General features: G+C 35.9%; 1 long non-coding RNA gene across 1 annotated transcript; it reads right to left on the reverse strand.

Annotated features, from left to right (window-relative positions):
- Positions 1-215: 215 nt before the first annotated feature.
- On the reverse strand, positions 216-1,624 carry LOC137064869 (uncharacterized). Its single transcript, XR_010901574.1, has 3 exons — positions 1,518-1,624; positions 1,324-1,415; positions 216-420 (listed from the first exon to the last, which is right to left on the reverse strand). It is a non-coding gene; the product is annotated as an uncharacterized lncRNA (long non-coding RNA).
- Positions 1,625-22,676: the final 21,052 nt, after the last annotated feature.

A 22,676-nucleotide genomic window follows, 5' to 3' on the forward strand; every position in this document is an offset into this window, starting at 1 on the left:
GCGTTTCGACGCAGCGTCTCGTTCCCTCAGGGAACTAGGGTTACATACGTAACCTGAGACGTTTTTGCATTTTATTTGAATTAAGATATTTTACTTTAATTTTACGGTTTTTGTTTGGCAGCCGTAGCTGCCAGTCATTTACCATTTTTTTACGAGATTTTTTTTTACAGTGTATATAAAACATTTTATGAAAGTCAAGAGTGATGTGTCCGTGTGATGCCTGGGTACTTGCCTCTGCACACATTGCATCTGAAGGATGTTCTCAAAATGTCACACTGCTGCCTTGTGAGGCCTTCGCTCTGCTTGCACAGCTCTCTGATCTTCGCAGAAACTGCAGGTAGGCCATCGGCTGCAATAACGACTTCCTCAATCATGTCCTTGAGATCTCCAAGACCTAATCCGTCGTTCCTTGATGTGTTACTATAGAAGTAAAACATACATAAATAAAAAGACAGATGTTGCAATGTTTAATTCTATGTTTTTATGTACAGGTTAATGATTCAATGGCACGTTCATAAAGTCAGTCACTTGCTTCATTCCTGAATAAACCAACCATTTTAAACAATCAGTTTAATGAATGATTAATTCCTGAAGACCACCTATTTGCATTTTTCATTTCTCCTCCGAGCTTCATTGTACAGACTCTAGAAATATACCTAAATACCACTTCAGATGCAGTGTCAGTGTTTCCTCTGCAGTGTAAATATGGATATTGTTAATACTTTCTGCAATTATTTGATAACAGCCCTGTAGTGTATTATTGAATTTGATTTGTTTGAAAAATTTGGAATAAAAGATGATGCATACATTCAATAGAGTTAGAAAAAGTTAATCAAGACTTTGAAGTTGGCTTGAGAAAGAAAAGCGTGAAAGTTTAAAGTAAAAACTTGAAGTTTGAAACCGTTTAGACAGACAGACAAACAGACAAAAAGACAAACAGACAGACAGACGGATGGACACAAATAGACAAACAGATAGACAGACAGACGGATGGACACAGATAGACAAACAGATAGACAGACAGACGGATGGACACAGATAGACAAACAGATAGACAGACAGACGGATGGATGGACACAGATAGACAGACAGACGGATGGACACAGATAGACAAACAGATAGACAGACAGACGGATGGATGGACACAGATAGACAAACAGATAGACAGACAGACGGATGGACACAGATAGACAGACAGACGGATGGACAAACAGACATATAGATAGAACTTTTCATGACTGAGGTTAGAATAACCTTTGTAAAAGGACAATATAATGTTCATAGATTATTTTAATTTTCTAGGGTCAACACTCATGGACTAACCAGACTTTTCTTCTCTTTCTTCTGCCCATCTCTGCAAACACATCCTCCCTTAGCAAAGATTCTCCTGGAGCTTTGCTTCCAGTAAGCAGACCCTGTGGAGAATAGAAAAAAGTATAAATGAAAGTCAGAATAAATACTGTCTACTTTGTTTGTTCAACTTTTTCAACATTCATCCCTGCCTAAAAAATACACACCTGTTGTACCAGGGGTGTCAAGGAGAAGATGTCCTTGGCTGTCGGTCAGAAGCATGCTATCATCAGCACCCATATTAAGTGCCTCTTTAACTTTTTGGGTGATTGTCTTCAGACAAGCCTCGGACTCCTCGAAGGGAATGACCAGAGCTTTGTCTTGAACAAGTTTTTCACCCTCCAGTTGTCCCAAAAAATTGTTCTGTAGGAACAAAGAACAAAGTTCAGTATTCTAAACTATACAGACATAGAACTAATGGTTGGTGGTATATACATTTTTTTTTCACATTTAATATAGATTAATATCCAATTTCTACATTGGCTCCACACATGATGAGGTTCAGTCAAGGTGCAATAATGCAACCTACCTTTGGAACATTTTTGGGCTTTGACTACATGGCCGAACTGCTGTTGCACTGGCAGACCTTGAAAAACTAAAACGTGGTCTGCTCGGTCCAGGGTTTGAGGGAAAAGAGGCAACCTGGTGTGGGAGTACCACGCCCATGTCATCACCCATCACCTGGTAGGTGACCCCTCCTATAAGGTCCATACAACTGAAAAATCCACCTTCAGATGGAAAAATCGAAATTCCTTGGTCACTGTTGAGGTAGACACTTGACTGTGTTATCTACAGATGGAGATAAAGAAAACAGCACAATATCAGAAAAAAAGGACAGTATTATTACTGATTACAGTTATGGTACCGGGGCCGAGTCTAAAAAGGGCTTTCATCTGTGTAGCTATAAATCCCCTCTTTGCATTAGATGGTAGGGTATATCATATATATGACGGTTGTCATATCCTATCTTTGTTAAGTAAATAAAATAAGTAAATAAATTATACAATATTTTAAACACAGGAAAGAATAATGCGTTGCAACCAAATCAACCAGAGAACAACAGCAATATTAAAATACATACTCAGCAGCAGCAGCGCAGGACTTTTATTATTTTGTGCGGAACTGAGGAGGAAATGATGACCAATCAGCAAAAATGGGCGTATATTCCTGCCCACGTGTAGAAATCTTTCTTTTACTGTCTATGGTAGAAGAAATTCATCATTTTTTTCAAAAAAAAACAATAAAAAATAAAAAACGAAGAAGAAAAAAAAAAAGAAACGAAACCCTAGCTGTTTTCAAAAGTTTCCACTTTCAATGTTTCCATGACTTATCCAGTTGGTAGTAGGCTAAGTGGTGGATAAGGATTTTCTAAAACACATTTTAAAGATTGCACTGCTAGCCTGGCATTGCTGTTTTAGGCTACTTTACATGTAGATAATAATCAATATTAACAGCAAATCAATATTTCTATAACTATTATATCATTTTTACAACTTAATTTAACCTACTTAAATCGTGGTCACATTTTATTGCAGTTAAATAGTGCCACGAGGGAACAATTCTTAAATCGTGACCAAGATAAGCGTTAAAAGGAGCTTTGAGGTGTAATTTTTGTTAAATTGTCTCTATTGTTTTACTTAGAAAAGAAATGTAATTAAATGTGGAGGGTCCGTGTACGGTAATCTTAACGAAAACCTTAAATCTACAATGAAGTAAGTAGAAGAATATTATAGCGTTAAATGTTATTTCTTTTGTACGTTAATTTATACTATGGTCACGATTTAACTTACATAACTGAATTAGACTACTATGCGTGTAAAAAAAAAAAGAGGAAAATATATGGTAATCATTTGTAACCAGAATTTACCTAAAATGATGGAAATAAACAAACTATGTCCTTAATAAATTGAGCTAGGGAACTTTTTTTAAATAAAAATACAAGTTGAAACAAAATCTTAGTGACTATCGTTACCTAACCCTTTTCCTTCATGTCCATAATAAACATGAGCATACCTTAAAAATCCTGGCCAAATTGTCAGCTGTCACATCGTCCTCTCTTAGGACAGCTGACAAAGTCCCCCTTTATAATGTGTAAGTCGTTCTCATTCCCATATTGACAAGCGACATTTTGCACAAACTGTTGGTAGAACGATATAACCGCCAAATTTTGAAGCAACCAGTTAAGTGCACTGGAAACTCCGCCCCGCAGACGATTCTAAATATTTCACTGGTCATTTCATTTTCGTTGCTTAGACAACACTAATCAAATGACCCCTATGGAATTATTTTTTTTTTTTTCATAGACGCATTTCGTCTATGGTGTTAACAATATTGTTCAAAAGGTTTTTTAAATCTCTTTTTTTTCTTTTTCTTTTTTTTACAAAATGTAGTGGCCTACATTTATAACGACATACTCTGTCATATTATGGTGTAAGGTAAAAAAAATTATCAACGGAAATATTCAATGTTCAAGACCTCTTGCACTCTTATGGGAAAATGTACTCTTTGGTTTTACTGACTATTCTGAACAAGAAGAACAATACTTTTACTTAATTAATCTAATTGTATTATTAACCAAATTTTACATCCATAAGTGTAAATTCACCAGAAAGAAACCAAATTTCTCAATTTTACTGACTGAAATGTGCATGTATATTGACAGTATCAGAGACTCTCTAAATAAGAAAGCTTTAAGGAACTTTGAAAGTTTGTGAATTTTATAATACATTTATTTGACGTTTATATGTATGTTTATATTTATATGTATTTTCTGTTTTTTTTTTTTTTTTTTTGCTCTGAATTTATTTCCCCTGGCAACCTTCTTTTTTTTATTGTAGTTTTTTCTCCTTTCTTTTTCCTTTTATATTGTTCTTGATAGATTATGTTATTGTTCTTTGCATTAATAAAAATAATAAAAAAATAAAAAATAAATAAAAACATTTATAACGCTTTAGCAACATAGTGTTACATTACCATGGCAGTAAATTACAAAAACTAATTAAGCTACTGCTTGCACATGGAGGACTAAATTACTAAAAAATGTATAATTCAATAAATAATGAATTCAATAAAACAACAATTAAATGTACCAGTTTATTCTAAAATAATTAATTCAATAATTAATTTATTAATTTAATAATTAAATAATTATTTTGATTAAATATTAATTAAATAAATAAATGTATTTATTTATTTTGTAAAATTACATGAAAACACAACATTTATACCGCCCACTGCCTGTTGATTGGCATTTGTGAAATGTCCTCTATTATTATGAAAAAAATCTTTGGGATAATCGTGCTTTGGAAATGCATGATTCGTCAAATAGGTGTCAAGGTCGTAAATGCAGCATATTATTATGAAAAACAGCTTTTTGAAAAAGCACTTTTAATAATACTTTTTTTTTTTTTTAAACAAAACTATAGTGTGTGTGGAAGAGGTAATTGGGAAATATATTAAACAATAAATGTTGTGTTTTCATGTAATTTTACAAAATAAATAGATATTATTGCAACATAATTCTCTATTCAGTGTCTCTACATTTTCCCGCCTTTTGAAAGGTGTGGAAACACTACCACATAATTTTTCTTTTGCTACAGGAGCAAATGGGAATATAACAATTATAGTATTATAGTGTAGCAAGTTCGATATAGTGAGGAAGGAAGAGGACACGGGGGTCGGCAGGACTGTTGATGCTCTTTATTTTCTCAATAACTCAAATCACAACGTGCACGCTTCAGCGTGTGTCTGTCTCTGTATATGCTCAGTTTCGCTTCCGGGTCACGCACTTCCGGGTTCCGGATATCTCCGGGGGTCGCATCAACAGTTTTTTTTTTTTTTTTTTTTTTTTTTTTTTTTATTGAACAGAAATCATATTCAAACAGCATGGCAATAACACAAATTTTCATAGTAGAAAATACAGATCAGGTGCTTAAAATAAATAAAATACATCCATAGAAATTAAAATAAAATATTAATAATTAAAATAAAATAAATGGGGCTAGGGTTTTTTTTGTAGATCATATTCTTCTATAATGGAATAAAGATTGATTGCATTTTTCTTTTTCATAATTTTTAGGGCTTTTGTGTACAAGTTGAACTCATTATGAAATGAGTAAAACCTTGGTTTCACCTTTAAGAACTTGCATTTGTGTATATAAAATTTTCCCAGCATGATGATGTTATTAACTAGGAAATTGTCTTTGTTATTATCCATTACAATTCCAAAAATAATGTCTTTTACAGTGAAATCTTTAAGGTGAGATACCTTTGGAAAAAGCCAGTCATAAACATCCGACCACAAAGCCTCCACAAAAATACAATGAAAAAATAGATGGTCTGTGGTTTCAATGCCGTCACAAAATAAACAATTATTACAGTCAAAACCAAATCTAAGTCGAAGGTATTCTTTGGATGGGTATATCCCATTTAAAATTTCAAAATGAATTTCTTTTGTTTTGGGGGGTAAAGGAAATTTTAAATATTTAGTTCTAAGTATGGGAATGGTTTGTTTTGAGAAATTTTTTGCAATTGAATTCCTATAAGCAATTAAAGGATACGAAATGTTGTTAAATCTATTTCTAATCATTTTGTTCGAAAGTTTACTTTCTTTAAAATCACAACCTTCAATTAAGAGAGACGTAAAATTTGGGGCCATAGGGATTGAATAAGAGAGAATTTCTTTAAGTAGAAAAATAATAGAGTTGGGGATAGCCTTAGTAATAGAATCAAATCTGGCCCGGTTACAAATAAAATTATATTTAGTACAAAAATTCTCATAAGATATAATACCACTATTTCTATCTATTAAATGGGACACTGACCAAATACCTTTCTCCATCCAGTCCTTGTCGTACAGTGATTTCTTCCTAACTGTAATATATCTATTATTCCACAGTGGTGTGTTGTGTGGTGTAAAGTTATGACTATAAAGTATCTTCCAGTATAGCAAAACCTGTTGGTGAAATTTAGATAGTTTAATTGGGAGACGTTGAACGGTAAAATCACAACTTAACAAAAATTCTATTCCTCCTAATTTCTTGAACAATTCTCTGGGAATATGAAACCAAAAATTATTATTGCTTAAAAATGATTTCAGCCAATTAATTTTAAGGGTCCCATTTATAGAATCAAAATCAATGGCTTGTAGACCTCCATCTTTAAACTCTTTTATCATCTCTACTCTTTTTATGTAATGGGTTTTCTTTCTCCAAATGTAACCAAAGTTAACCTGATTGATTCTTTTAATAGCTCTATTTGAAATAGCAATAGTGTATGCAGGATAGATTAACCTAGAAATGCTTTCCATCTTGGTCAAAAATATTCTACCTAGTAGGCTTATATCTCGCAATAACCAAGAGTTAAGTTTAACTTGACATTTATCTAAAACTTTCCACACATTCGTATCTTCATTCTCAAAGGAATTTTTTGAGATAAACATTCCTAAATATTTAACTTGAGATTTTATAGGGATATTATAAGCATCAGTTAAGTGACACTGATGAATTGGCATGAGTTCACATTTGTTCAAATTTATTTTCAAACCAGAGGCTTTAGAGAAGATGTGAATTGTTTGTAATATTTTGGGGACCTCTGCTAGCTGCTTCATAAAGATGGTTGTATCATCTGCAAACTGACTGATGATTACCTGCTGGTCAAGAACATCTAATGGAGCTATGTTTGAATTCTTAATAAAGATAGAAAGCATTTCTGTGGCTATAATAAAAAGAAAGGGGGAAATAGGACAACCCTGTTTTATGCCCCGATTGATGGAAAATCTAGGCGATGTACCTCCTGATAAGGAAACTGAACTAGTGGAATTATCATAAAGGGATTTTATAATATTCCTAAATTTATTTCCAAAACCAAACAACTTTAAACAATCAAAAATAAAGGGGTGTTCAATTGAATCGAATGCCTTATAGAAGTCAATGAATAGAATAAAGCCATCATCCTTTATTAGATGTCTGTAATCTAAAAGATCCTGCACTAGACGGATGTTGTTGTGTATAGATCTCCCTTTTATAAAACCGGATTGGGAGTCACTTATTATTTTGTGTAAAAACGTTTTTAATCTATTAGCATATATAAGGGTTACAATTTTATAATCCGTATTTAATAATGTAATTTGTCTAAAGTTATCTAAAATGTTGGGGTCCTTATTTGGTTTGGGAATTAAAGTTATTACACCTTGTTTCATAGTGTGAGGGAAAGTCATATTCTCAGTTGCTTCTTTTAACATAAGTAAAAATAGGTCTTTCAGTAAAAACCAAAAGTGTTTATAAAAATTGGCAGTAAGGCCGTCACACCCTGGCGATTTGTCTGGAGACAAACTACCTACTGCTTTATCTAACTCTTCAGAAGTAATATCAGCATCACATAAAACTGCAGAATCATTATCTATATGGGGAATGAGATGTTTAATATGATTAAAAAAGAATGTTGCATCATTTAAGGAAAATGTTGAGGAATACAAGTTTTTGTAGAAGGAGTCAACTTCCTTGGTAATTAAAGCTTGATCTGTAATTTTCTGACCCTGGATCATCAAGGCTTTAATTGAAAGTCTCTCTTGCCTTCTTTTTTCTAGTCGACAGAAATAGGAAGTACTTCTTTCCCCTTCCTCAATCCATTTTGCCCTGGACCTAATATAGGCCCCTTCAGCTTTACGGAGATATATTTCATCAAGATTGTGTGTAAGATTTTGTAGTTTTTGTTTATCACAATCCGAAGGTGATATTATGTTATAATACATATTTATGTCTTTAATAATATTAATTTCAGATGCTCTATTACTTTCATTAAGTCTTTTTCCAAACTGAATTGAGTATTCCCTCATTTTAAATTTAAGAAACTCCCATTTAGAAACATAAGATGTTATCGATTCATCAGACATCACATTAGAGACCATGGCTTTAATACCCTCATTGAATGATTTGCATTTTAATAAACTAGAATTAAATTTCCAATATCCTTTGTTCCGTCGAATAACATTAGGAGAATCAAAACCCAATTTAATAACAGCGTGATCTGTTAGGGGAGCTGCTGACATGCAACAGTCAGCGACACAATTTAAAACTGAAACTGAAATTAACCAAAAATCTATTCTTGATTTGGTTGCACTGTTTGGTTTAAACCAGGAATATTGATTGGTGTAAGGATATTTAAAGCGCCAGGGATCCAATAAATCATGGGTACGACAGAAGTCAGTTAAAACAGGGTTATATGAACTGTGATGATACTTGGAAGGGTATCTATCAAGCCATTCATCATTAACCATGTTAAAGTCACCACCTGCAATTATAATAGCAGTTGGATAAATAAGTTTAAGGTTAACAATGGTGTTTGAAACATCTGAAATCAACTGTCTATTTTGAGTTAAATTATTAAAACCATAAACATTGACCAGAATAAAGTAGTGATCATCTATATTAAGTACACAAATTAACCAGTGACCGTTATCGCTAAATTTAGATGTCACTACCTTGCCAGGTGAGTTACAAAACAAAATAGCCACGCCTGCTGATCTAGTGGACCCATGATCAAAGATAATTTTGTCTCCCCATTGATTTACCCAAAATTTTTCATCCTCTGGTTTTGAATGCGTTTCTTGCAACAAAATAAAGTGTGATTTCTCGCCCTTACAAAACAAAAATAATGATTTTCTCTTAGTGTTTTCTCTTAAGCCCCTAGCATTAAGTGAAATACAAGAAAAAAAAGGGTTCATAACAAACTAGCAACCGCCAACAGACTACTTTTTAGAAATAAAGAAAAAACGGGAAAGGCTCAAACAGGCGTCATCCCTTCAGCATGTATGAATGCAAACAAACTATCCAAATAAGTCTTGCATTTTAGAGTCATTTCAACTCTAAACCAGGCACTCGTTAAACATGTAGGCTACCTAGTATGTTCTAAGTGATTCTCTGTCCGTTGATGTATCCAGCACCACCTCTGTAATACGCACGCTTTCCAGCATCTCTTGCTTCTTTTATCTTCGGCCACAATGCAGCTCGGGTCTCCCAGTCAGCTTTACAGAGGTCTTCGATGAAGTTGATCCGAAGCTCTTTGCAGATCGCGTGGTCCTTGGTCATTCTCCACAGCGCATCTCGGTGTATTCTTTGAGTGAATTGTACGATGACTTGTCTTGTTTTGTTTTCTTCGCGTCTACCTATTCGGTGAACTGTGTCCACAATGTGGTTGATGATCGAAGACCATGATGGGGAGATTTTCACCAATAAACTAGTAACCACCTCACGTATGTCTTCACCTTCTTTCTCTTTTAGACCACGAATCCTGAGATTCCATCGGCGTTTGTATCGCTCGAGGTCTAGGACGCGTTCCATTAGCTCCGCGTTGTCCTTCTTCAGAACCGACAATTCACGAACAGAAGATTGCAACTGAGTTTTGCAGTCTTTAATTTCTGCCGCGTTGAACTCCACTGCTTTGGCTATGCTAGTCAACATGTTGGAGTTATGCTGCAGCTGGGTACTTAATGTATCTACCTTCGTTGTTAGCTGCTTTATTGCTTCTAAGACTGCGTTCATACCTTCGGTCCCCGTGTCCTTCTTTTTAGCTGTTGGTGTGTTCTTCAATGGCGAGAAAGGATCTTTTCTTTTAGTTTTCTCGCTGGGGTCTGTTATCATCTTTTCGGCGTAATCATGGTCATCAGTTGTGTCGAAGCATCGGGATGCAGCAAGAGTTTTCTTCGTCGTCATGGTGCAAGTTATTTTTGTTTTTTTAATTCCCTTTTATTTATCCTTCCACATGAAAAAAAATTGGTAGCTTGGATAGCAAAAAAATTGCAAAAATCTGGGACAAGCCTAGAGCTCAAAACATGAAGTGCACCCGGTCCGCCATCTTGCCCGGAAGTCCCACCGCATCAACAGTCCGACTCTCTCTCTCCCTGGTCTCCGGTTCCGCTGGTGTTTTATCCCGTCTCCGCGCTCATTACTAGAACAAGAGACAGGGGTTATTAATCTGCGTCCAACCCACTCACTTACCGCTCGTCCCGCGGCCCTCTCTCCCGCTGCAGACCTCGCTGAACCACGCCCCCCTTGCCACATATAGATTTTTAATAATTTAAACCTTTAAAGACATTCGCTAACATCACAACAGTAAAATGTGTGGTTAATAAACTACATTACCAATGATGCTGTGCAGTCTAAAAAGCAACAATAGAGCTCTTTAGCTCTGCCCACTCCCATGAAACACTGAGAATAATGTAGTCGAGTTGATATACACTCACAAATAACTAAATTTTTGTATATACAGTATGTGCACATCAAGGTTATTATAGTTTTGCTTTTTGAAATTAGTTTTTATTTTATTATCGTTTTCAATTTTGCTACAAATTTCAGTTTAGTTTTAGTTCGTTTTACAAATGGTTTTGCTAGTTTTAGTTTAGTTTTTATTTTGCAAATACATTTCTATTTAGTTTTTATTTATTTAGTTTCAGTTTTAGTTTTAGTAATTATAGTTGAGTATAATTATCATATATTACCATAATGAAGTGTAGAGACCAAATCAAGGTTTTTAATTTCAGCAAAGTTTAATGTTTGCACAGATTAGAGTTTAATCTTACTAAACATCCTTAAGTGAAATCACTTGATAAACGAGCATTATTGTTTAAACCCAGGACGGTCTTACAAAACATGCAGTAAAGTTGGGTCAAACTATGACCTATACAAACAACGATCTGGAGATTAAAAATGAAATATATTTTGATATTAAAAAATTATATTTGATATTTTTGACATAGATCCTCTGAGTATTAGCCTATATTAAAGAACAAAATAAATACAAGTAAAATATAAAAGTAAAAATTATAAATTCCAGACAAACTCATTCATATCAAAGATGAAATATTGTTAAACAATTAAAAGCTTATTTTAATTTCTTCAGTAGTACAATGTAGGCTAGCAGTGTAAGACCACAGCTAAAGTCATCTGAATACAGCCAACACACACTGTTGTGCTGTGTGTGTGTGTGTGTGTGTGTGTGTGTGTGTGTGTGTGTGTGTGTGTGTGTGTGTGTGTGTGTGTGTGTGTGTGTGTGTGTGTGTGTTGTGCTATAATTGTAAAGGGGGCCAATGTCTTCACTTATCTAGTAAAATATTATGATAACTGACTAATAAGGACATTTGACTGGTCCTCACTAGTTAAAAAGGCTTATAAATCGGCCAAAACATGTTTTTATTTAAATCTATTGTTTTGCACGTTCTTGGGATGGGGAGGTTTAGGGATAGGGGTTGGGTTAGGGGATATAAAATATCATTAACCTGATATAAAATCAATGGAAGTCTATGCAATGTCCTCACTTATATAGTGAAACAAACGTGTGTGTGTGTGTGTGTATCCTGGTATTCCCTACTTTGTGGGGAAATGTCTCCACACAGATAATAATATAATATAATGTAAATGATTATGATAACACCTTTGAGCCTGTCAATATCATGCAAACATGAAATCTCAAACGTACAGTAGGCTAGTACTTGCTACTAGTTGCTGACTTTTGCGCCTGCGTCTCTCGTCGCGTAAGAAACGGCATTCTAAAACAGTGAGCTTAAGTTAAAAGAAGTTCAACGTGCATCTCATTACCTTGTGTTATTTCCCATTTCACTGCCACGGACGCATTTGATTCTTTGTGAACTGCCGTTTAGCGATGTGTTGCCTGTCTGCACGTGTCCGTCACTCAGATCACTCACGCGCAGTTGCGCAATACAGACACTCCCTCAACCGCCACAGTCAGATTTTCCACCACATTAAAGAGAGCTTATTAATAACGAAAACGAATATTTATTTTTGCTAATTATTATTTTATTTCAGTTAGTTTTTTAGTAAGAGTAGTTAGTTTCGTTTAGTTTTAGTTTTTTATTTATTCAGATTTTTTAATTTTATTTCAGTTTACGAAAATGTTTTTTGACCAATAGTTTTAGTCTTAGTTTCAGTTTTCGTTTACGAAAATAACCTTGGTGCACATTACACTTTACAAAGAAAGGGTTTTCAATATAATTCTCTGTCATCCAGAGGTTGTGTTGAAGTGTGCTACATCATCCATATCAAATGGTGAAACATTGACATTTATCATAACAGAATAACAAATGAGGACTTTAGGTTTTCAGCACTTAAGGCTATTGCATAAGGTTGCCTTGAAGCAACATCATTTTGATAATTCCATATACTTTTAATTTTTACACTGTATTATTTTAGGATGTACTAATTAGATCCACTGAAAATTAAATTAAAATTAAATTAAATTTAAAAGACTTAAAAGACTTAGAGGAGAATTAAAACACTTTTGGTGTAGCATGCATTTAGGACATTACTGTTGTGAGAGGTCTAACTGACTGATATTTAGGAATAATCAAATAATTACCTTTACATAAAAATGTAATTCATTTGTATTAATCTGATATAAGCATTTTTGACAGGTTTGAAACAAATGTATAATATGGATTTGTTAGTTATAATTACATTGTGTCTATACATTTTTTTCATCTCACTGCAGTGAAAGTCACAGATTTAGCCAGTTTCCCCTCAACACATGGTCCTCCAACTCCACCTATCCATTACAGAATTCTTAAACACCTGTTATAGCAAACACCCGCCACCACTCACTTACACTCTCCAGCCAGTCGTCCGGTCTCGTAAGTCTCTACCAGAAAGTGATTCTGCCAGACATCTTACCTGTGTGGACTTACCTTTGTCATCATCCTCTGAGTTCTTGATCCATTTTACCTGCAGAAGACAAGGACAGTGTCAGTCAAGTGTGGCTGTCGATCATTTGTGCTCATTCCAATTCACTTACCAGCTGGCCTGCTTGCTATCATTATCGAGCTGTTAAATACTTCTGCTTGTGAGTCCTGTGTTCCCTCTCCTGTTTATGTGTGACACATACCGGTATACACCTATAATAGGCCTTACAAATTCCATCATGATTTTAAAATGTTGGCAACTTGGCATATTCAATTTTAATATTGATCCACTTTATATTTACACCATATAGGATCCCATCAACCCCATCCGATTTTATGGATTTTTTCAAGGTTGAGTTTCAATGGCCTGATAGTCATTACATTGCATGTCACCAGTACTCTCCCAGAATTTCCCCAAACCATGGCAATAAAAAAATGTAAAGATAAAAATGCACAAAGTTGCCCAGTTTTTAACACCCAAAAATGATTTAGTATTTATTTATTATTATTGAATAAAGATAGCCTTTTAGAGATACTAAAAGTGTGGTTGACTTAGGTATGTTGTAAGTATTCAATGAGTGAATTGATTTACAATAATTTATATTTTTAATGTCACGCACAGCCTGTCAGGAAACAGAAAAAAACATCATACTTTAAATAGGCTATTAGCATAAAACAATTACTTAGTTAATGATTGCTATCAACACACCTTCCATCCCTTTATTCTTGTATGTGTTCGGGTCTGTGGGACCCGTTTTCGTTTTTTATCAAAAGAAAAAGTATACAATTAATTATTGTATTATTTTATTTTATCTTATTCAGACTCATTGGCCTTGGCTCATTTTCTGTGAAGAACATATATCAGAAAAAAATTTCAATGACCACACACTGTACACCCCCATACACATTTATATTACACACAGGATGTTTGGGTCCACTGGACCCAGGGCTAATAAAAGTGTTGAAATTTTAGGTCCTGTGTACTTTCACTCTGTCCTGTACCTTCATATGGGCCTGCTGTTAGTGTGTGTGTGTGTGTATGTGTGTGTGTGTGTGTGTGTGTGTGTGTGTTCATGTTTTTCTATCCTGGTGGAGACTTCAACTTGAATGCACACTGACTCATGGGGACTTGTCACCATGGTGTTATAAATTGAGGTCCCCATGAGGAAACAAGCTTATAAATCATACAGAAGTAGTTTTTTTTGAAAAATGTAAAAATGCCTGTAGTTTTGGGTTAGTGTACGTTTGTGTGTGTGATGGGTAGGTTTAGGGGTAGTGTTAGTGTAAGGGGAGAGAATACAGTTTGTACAGCATAACAACTTATACGTCTATGGAGAGTCCCTACAAAGATAGTGAACCAGGTGTGTGTGTGTGTGTGTGTGTGTGTGTGTGTGTGTGTGTGTGTGTGTGAGAGAGAGAGTTTTGTGTTTCTGCCCCTGCCGTACCCACACAAGGTTGCAAGGTCTGCTCTCACTTTCCTGCACATTTTACCCTCTGTCGTGCAGGAACCAAACTATTTTCTCATACTCCCGGCTGCAAATTTGGGGTGGAACACAATAAAAATAGCTTTGCCAGTGTGGTTCCTTTTTACAACTGATCAAGATGGCCAAAAGATTTGCTGCTCAGAGGGCCTTGCAATTGATTTTGGAAGAGAGTGAAGCTATTGATATTGTAGAGCAGGGGTGGCGAACGTCGGTCCTGGAGATCCACAGTCCTGCATAGTTTTGCTTCAACCCAAATCAAACACACCTGATCAAGCTAATCAAGGCCTGAAGGGTTACTAGGAAGCTACAGGCAAGTGAGTTTTATCAGGGTTGAACTGAACAGGACCGGAGTTCGCCACCCCTGCTGTAGAGGAAGAGCTTTCAGAATGGATCACATTTCTGAACATTCAGAGTCTGACAGTGACTTTGAAGAAGAGGATGAGATTGAGCATCAGCTCGTTCCAAAACAAAGAAGAGCTTTCTGGGCCTGCTGTTAGTATGTGTGTGTGTGTGTGTGTGTGTGTGTGTGTGTGTGTGTGTGTGTGTGTGTGTGTGTGTGTGTGACCTGAATGGGTTAAATTTCTTATGAAGTTCAAATAACTAAAAATCAAGTTATGAAAAACCTTGCTTCATTTGTAAATTTATTACATTTTTCCACTAATATCTTGATTACAATTGATTTTTTTACTTTTTATTACATTTTATTAAAAAACGAACAAAAAAAGAGTAGCACTTTAATACCTAAATGTGATCTAACAAAGGTAAAGGGCAAATGTTAAACATATATGCTGTTTATATTGCTTGTAATTGGGATGAAGTAAACATCTGTTGAGTATTTTGGTATAAATAAATAAAAAAAAACCAGAAAATAAATGCATTGCTTCATGGGAGAGAGCAGATCTAAAGAGCTTTTTTTTTGCATTGAATTTCTAATTTTCTGCATATTTTACTGTTGTAATGTAAACTGATTGCTTCGGCAGGAGCAAATACCACAGCAGACCAGTGGCGCCTCCAGAAATTTTTCATAGGGGTGGCCAGATGGGGCCACTTAAAATCTTGGGGTGGCACACCAAAACTAGAAACCATAATTTCAGAATTGTATTCTACTGGTGTAGTAAACCGGCCTGTAGCACATCACGACACATAATTCCCTGTCGTCTTTTACAAAAAAATATTTTTTTTACTTATTTACTTACCAGTAGTCTTCATCTTCTAAAGTTAACTTCTTTTGAAATTGTTGACTGACGGGCATGCGCTGACCTGTTGCTGTCTGAGCGCGCAAAGTTTATTAATAAGTCTATTAATTTATGAGGCTCTTCAGTTCAAATTATCCAGTACCAAAATAATAATACTCTTTATTTTCCAAGTTCATAAATGATTTTCAAAACGGATTTGAAAAAAAAAAAACATACACACAAAATGACTTATTTTAAATATAAAATACATATATAAAAGTCTTGGGCATGTCAAAGATTTGTAACAACTTTAGCTTTGATGCATTGTTAGTTTTTGTGCAGCATCAGATTTTTTTCTCCCTCATTCACTGTTCGTGGCTGTTTTTGCCCCATTGACTTCCATTATAGCCAAAAAAAAAAAATATTGGAAAGCCATGACACCATATAATCATGCATTCTTGATTGTTGGTGGTTTTCCCAGTTGGGAAGAGGTAAAATGTGTAATTTTTACAGTTGATAACCAGGTGGCACCATTAACCCTTTAGATAGGCCTGTGCTGAAGAAAAAAAAAGAAGCTTAGTTTCTGGCATTTGTATAGAGTATAATAACTGCATATAAATGAGGGATTAAAAAAATGTAAATCTGATGCTGCACACAAACTAACAATGCATCAGAGCCAGTGTTGGTACTAATCTTTGACATGTCCAAGACTGTGATAAAAGGTCAAAAAATATCCAGTCCACAATCACTTTTTATATTGAAAATAAGTTATTTTGTGTGTATGTTTTTTTTCCAAATCAGTTTTGAATCCGTTTTTGAAATGAACTTATGGATCGTTATGAACTTAGTTAAAGAGTTAAAGAGTGATAAGAGTGACAATGAAACAATGACAGCAGCTCAACGATAAACATGGAATCAAGTATGTAAACTTGCAACAGAACACATTTTAAATGATTTTACTTTTGATTATTTTATTTATTTCTGAAGAATTCTTTAGAAGCCTGTATTGGTGTACTTTAAAGGGATAGTTCAACCAAAAATGTAGTTTCTGTCATCATTTACTCGGCCTCATGATGTTCCAAACCTGTATGAGTTTCTTCGTTCTGTTGAACATAAGAATATATTTTGAAGAACGTTTGTAACCAAATGTTTGCTTTGGGGGCAACATTGACTTCCATGCTAGGAATGTGTCTTCATATGTATTCTACATAAAGAAATGTATACAGGTTTGGAACAACTTGAGGGTGAGGAAATTAGGTTTTTTCAATTTTAGGTGCACTGTCTCTTTAAGCAGTCATTCTGAACCAGTAACCACTTTACTGACAATTCTGAAATTCAAAAATGTTTAATCCTCTTTATTAATTTACTATTATGACTATATTATTATGTAATTATTTGTCCCATTTTAATCTAAATATTTTTTAAATATCAAACTGCTAAATGATAAATTGATAACATTAATATGCTATAATATATTAATTAACCGTTCTAATGTCTGCCATATAAATAAGTCTGCCAAGCTCTGATAATGTATGGAATATTATATTATCCATTAAAAAAACAATAGGCCTACCTTTACCTTTAGTTCCCGGATGTGTCCGTCATCGCATGCTTTCAGTCAGACAGTCTGAGACACTGAAATGCTTCTCTGCAAAGGGTGCAGTTTGTCTTGGGTTCATCTTAAGTTACTGGACAGACCCACTCATGATACCATTTTTTTTTAATTTCAGCCCTATATCTGGAAATCCTCTCGCGTTCAAACTGTGGACGCGAGCTCGACATGTTTTTTAAAAAAACGCGCAAGTTTCCAGCGCATGTTCTCGAGACTCCGTCGCTATGGCAGCAAAGCGCCGCTAAAACGCAATCTTGTGCATCGCGTCTGCATTGGTTTGATACGGGACGCGTCATTTTGCTTATTCTAAATATTGATTGGGACTAGTACCTAGCGTCCCCCCCAAACCTACGCCATGGCCAGCGGTTGGCCACCCCCTGGTGGCGCCACTGCAGCAGACCTGCCTTTAAAGGCTTAAAATATATTATTAAAAATCTATTTCCCTATGGAGAAAATTAGTTTTTACTTCCAGAACAAACTGTTGCACTCTGTTGTAGCTATATATATATATATATATATATATATATATATATATATATATATATATATATATATATATATATATATATATATATATATATATATATTTCAATAATTCAATAAGAAAGTTGTAGCCTACATAACAAATATCCTATTTTTATAGATAGATAGCTACATATCCATTAAAACCTCTAGGTTACTTGAGTAAAATCATTTAGTTTAAATAAAGTATGGGCATTTAAAAATGGTCATAAATGGAGTAAACAGAATATTCTTCAATGTTATTTATTTATTTTAATTAATACTTTCAATAATACTTTGCTACAGCTGCACGTGCTCAGGTGGCATAATGATATAATGCTGAGTTATGAACTTTAACTTTGAAATGATTAACTGTTGACCCCGCCTCTTGCTGCTTCATTCTCTTATACTTAATTCCTTCATCAATAATCGCGCTGGGAAAAAGTAAACGAATGATTTGCTTGCCGAGTTATCCATCACGTGTTCGTATACGGCGTGTACAACTGTTTGCTTTGCCTATTGCTAGATGTGATTGGCAAACGGTTTGCCAGAATATACCCTGACTACATCTTACAAATGCAGATATTCAGATGAAATTACAAAATTAAAAAGAGCACCGCCATTCATAAAAGGTGCAGTGTGTACGTTTTAGCGGCATCTAGTGGTGAGGTTGTGAATTGCAACCGCCCTCCACTCACCCCTCCTTTTTGAAGCACATATGCTGCACTTCCGAACTTCCCTAAGCACTTCCCCTTGGGGGAATCCCCGCCACCATTTTGAAGTGCGTTCCACTTTGTGAAGTGGACATGGGTAGTTTATACAGACAGACCCTTGCTCCCTCGATTTTGACCAAGTGAGCAAGTCTATTTCATATGTACAATTCTGGCAGCTTCATTAACCACAATGCAACGCGATTGTGACGTCACTGCATATAGAGTTTAATTTAATAATTAATAATAATTCATTACATTTATATAGCGCTTTTCTAGGCACTCAAAGCGCTTTACATAGAAGGGGGAATCTCCTCAACAGTGTTGGGAGTAACGCATTACAAAAGTAATACATTGCAGTAACTTATTACTTTATGCTGTAACGCAGTAGTGTAAGGCATTACTAATCAATTTTCAGTAATATTTTACTCGGTACATTTCCAGGAACGCTTGCGTTACCCCCACCCCCACCCCCCAATAAAATAAAACGAAAAAGGAAAAGGAAAAAAAGGCGGGATACATTAACGCATGAAGAATGCAAGTTATTACCTATTCGTGGTCATTCAATAGCCGCGTGTGGTGTCCAGGTTAGTAATTAAATACTAAATGACAGCTTCTGATATTTTTTGTATAGCGATTTACTTCATTTTCCTTAAATTCAGTACTTCAATTCATCGCCCTCTTGCTGGTGTACATTTGGATATTGTGTGATATAGTCCAGTGAAGGCGTACGTGTTTATTGCGGATTTTACAGAAGTGCCGCAGCCATGATTTCAGCCTCTGTGCTCGCGCTGGCCAGTGGAAAAGTGGCTAAAGAAGGTAAAGGCTCTGTCGTTTTAAAGAATAGCACAACAACAAGCGCGTCGAAGGAAGGACGAGAGACAAGGCGCGCGCTGCTAAGCCAAACTATAGGCCTAATGCCTATAAACAACACTTGGGTGAAGATGACAGAATAAGACTACTGCACACCGTGACACCGTCGTTTAGATTTTTTATAGTAATAAAGTAATTTAGTTCAGTTAGAGAACAGGCCGTTCAAATAAAAACGGAAGGTGTCTGCTAAGCATGAACCGAACATGTGATCTTTAGCTGACAGATGATCGCGGAAGATTTGGTTTCAAAGTGAAATGTAAAAGCGCCTATTAAAGGGGGCTTGTCATTGTGTTGTGTATTTCATTAAGAATAATAGACTAATTTTAAACCTAAACTAAAATCTGCTTGGCCGCACAGAGCGCGCGTTTACTAACGAGCTGTCATTCACGGTGTGCGCGCACTGGCGCGTTTTCAGTTCATATGGAAGCTTAACTTTTATAAGAATTCTTTGAAAGCACTCGCTTTGCATCCGCTCCCGTTATTAATGACCAAGCGGCAGTGCGCATGTTCCTTTCGGTTAAATAGAATAGTGATTTAAAAGCCCAGATAGGCTACCGGTGATGTCATCACACTTTGATTGTGTCTATGAACAGAAGCTATTCCCAGATATTGCCAGATAATCACTTTACCTCTAAAATAATACTTATAACAGAGTTGGATCGTCATGATTTCTTGCATTGTCTTGAGCATTCACTTTTTTGCCAATTCTCTATTGTTAGCCTGGATGGCCCATGTCATTATTCTTCATCATATCGCCTTTTACTGGATTTATAATGCTCTCTGCCTACATTTTAGAATGTTAAGAGCTACTTCTGAAGTTATTTTGGTGAAAGTAACTCAAAAGTAATACAGGAGTAATGTAACACATTACAATTCTGAGACAGTAATATTGTAATGTAATGAATTACTTTTAAATAGCAGTAATAAGTAATCTATAATATCTGGGAATAGCTTCTGTTCATAGACACAATCAAAGTGTGATGACATCACCGGTGGCCTATCTGGGCTTTTAAATCACTAGGCTACACACTATACTCACTGCACACTATACTGTCTACTGTACTGTACTGTACATGCGCGAGAGATCCACTTCCGGCGCTTTCCGCGCTTGCGCAGACTAAAGCCAGAACACGGGAATTTCACAACAGAAAACACGCACGTTCGCCCTCGGATCAGTCGGACGTAGTGGTGAACAAGAGGTAAAAACTATATAAATACTGTTCGTTTTCTCACACAAACCGCTTGTTTTGTGTGTTAGGCCATCAGTGTGTACTTCCGATGGGGGATTGTTTAATTTGGACTTCTCTGTGTATGCTCTTTGAGGTGGTGACCATAGACCTGCATTATGTGAGGCACAGACAAGAACGGTTTGACCTAAAATTATCAAAATCAAAACTACTGGGGAAACAAATACTGCTACATCTCGGATGCCCATGAGGTAAGCTGAAACATATCAAAATTTAATTTCAAAGTGAACTATCCCTTTAATTAGAATCTCTTGAACCATCGAAAATACATTTTGGTCCATTCATGATTCGGATCGCGTGTCAAACTGCCAAACTGTTGAAATCACGTGTGTGATAGATGTGGCCAGTAAACGGATAAAGAACATGGAGGCAGCAGGCTAATACTAGCATTTAGGGGTTTATTGCAACAGAATAGGATTAACAAAATACAAAGCAAATGTTAACCTAACTGAGCTAAACCAAAATATAAGAGAAAAAAAACAACCAAACAAACAACTTATACAATAAACATAAGTCTCTGTATCTGCCTCTAAAAAGAAATACAACAGAGGTCTAAGAACTACAGGACCCGTTCCCTCACAGAACAACACTCACACTTACAAACACCAGACATACCTTTATACATTGGTGGCCAGCACCAATTAACACAAAAAGGGGAAAACAGATACACAAATAATGGCCATGGCACATATGAAAACATCAAACAAAACTGGAAACAAATACATTAAATAACACTTTGTCACATTACTCCACTTTATACATTTACTTCCTATATATATCAAAACAAGAGGAAGAGTTCTTGGAGTCCTCCCCCCAGGCAGAACCAGGAATGGTGCGGCTAGATTACGGGCCGGAACAGTATATATATGTCCAGTGTTTCCGCCCGAACCCCTTTAGACGGCGCACCAGCTCACGGGACTCAGCCATAACAAAACAGACAAACAAAGAAAGGGTAAGAATAAACTCCAACTACTCGTTAAAGAGTGTGCGCACTTAACTCCAAACGAAAGTTTAAATAAAGTCTATTAAACCCAAAGTAATATTGTTGTGAGTTTTATTTCCTTACTGCAAACAAAAAACTGATTTAAATTAAAATAGAATACACAAACTAACCTGACTGTGACTCAGCCCCAATCCGTCACACACTCCCCCACTTCTGGTTTCACGCCGGCAGGCGGGAAAGAAAGTCCGCCATCACATTGTCTCGGCCTGGGACATGCTGAATGGAAAACCGATATGGCTGGATAGACAGATACCAGCGTGTAATCCTGGCATTCGAATCTTTCATCTGGTTCATCCACTGCAATGCTTTATGGTCAGTCTCAATCAAAAACTCACGTCCAAGAAGATAATACTTGAATGTTTCAAGGGCCCATTTTACTGCCAAAGATTCCTTTTCCACTGTAGAGTACCGCACTTCTCTGGGGAATAACTTGCGACTGATATAAGCTACAGGATGTCGATCTTCTTGCGTCCCCTGAAGAAGAACGGCTCCTACTCCAACATCTGATGCATCAGTTTGCAATACAAAGGACTGATCAAAATCAGGACAACTTAAGACTGGCCCCAGACACAGCGCATTCTTAATATCCTGAAAAGCCCGCATCCTCCGTCCACCGAATCTGGTTCAGATAAGTTTTTCCTTGTCAAATCTGTAAGGAGAGCTGCTCTCACAGAGAAGTTGGGTACGAACCGCCTGTACCAATTTGCCATTCCGAGAAAAGATCTTATTTGCAACTTTGTCTGAGGCTTGGGGCAATTCTGTATTGCCTGAATTCTTTGAACTTGAGGTCTCATAACCCCCCGGCCAATCACATACCCCAAGTACTCAGTCTCTGCTCTTGCGATGGAACACTTGGAAGGATTGATGGTGAGCCCAGCCGATCGAATCTGGTTAATAACCACTTCCATATGCTGCAGATGCTCTTCCCAAGTTGAACTGTAAACAACAATGTCGTCCAAGTAAGCAGCTGTAAAGTCAGTCAAACCAGCAAGTACCTGATCAATGAGCCGCTGGAAAGTTGCAGCAGCCCCA

This window comes from Pseudorasbora parva, chromosome 25, assembly GCF_024679245.1.
Source record: "Pseudorasbora parva isolate DD20220531a chromosome 25, ASM2467924v1, whole genome shotgun sequence".
NCBI lineage: Eukaryota > Metazoa > Chordata > Actinopteri > Cypriniformes > Gobionidae > Pseudorasbora > Pseudorasbora parva.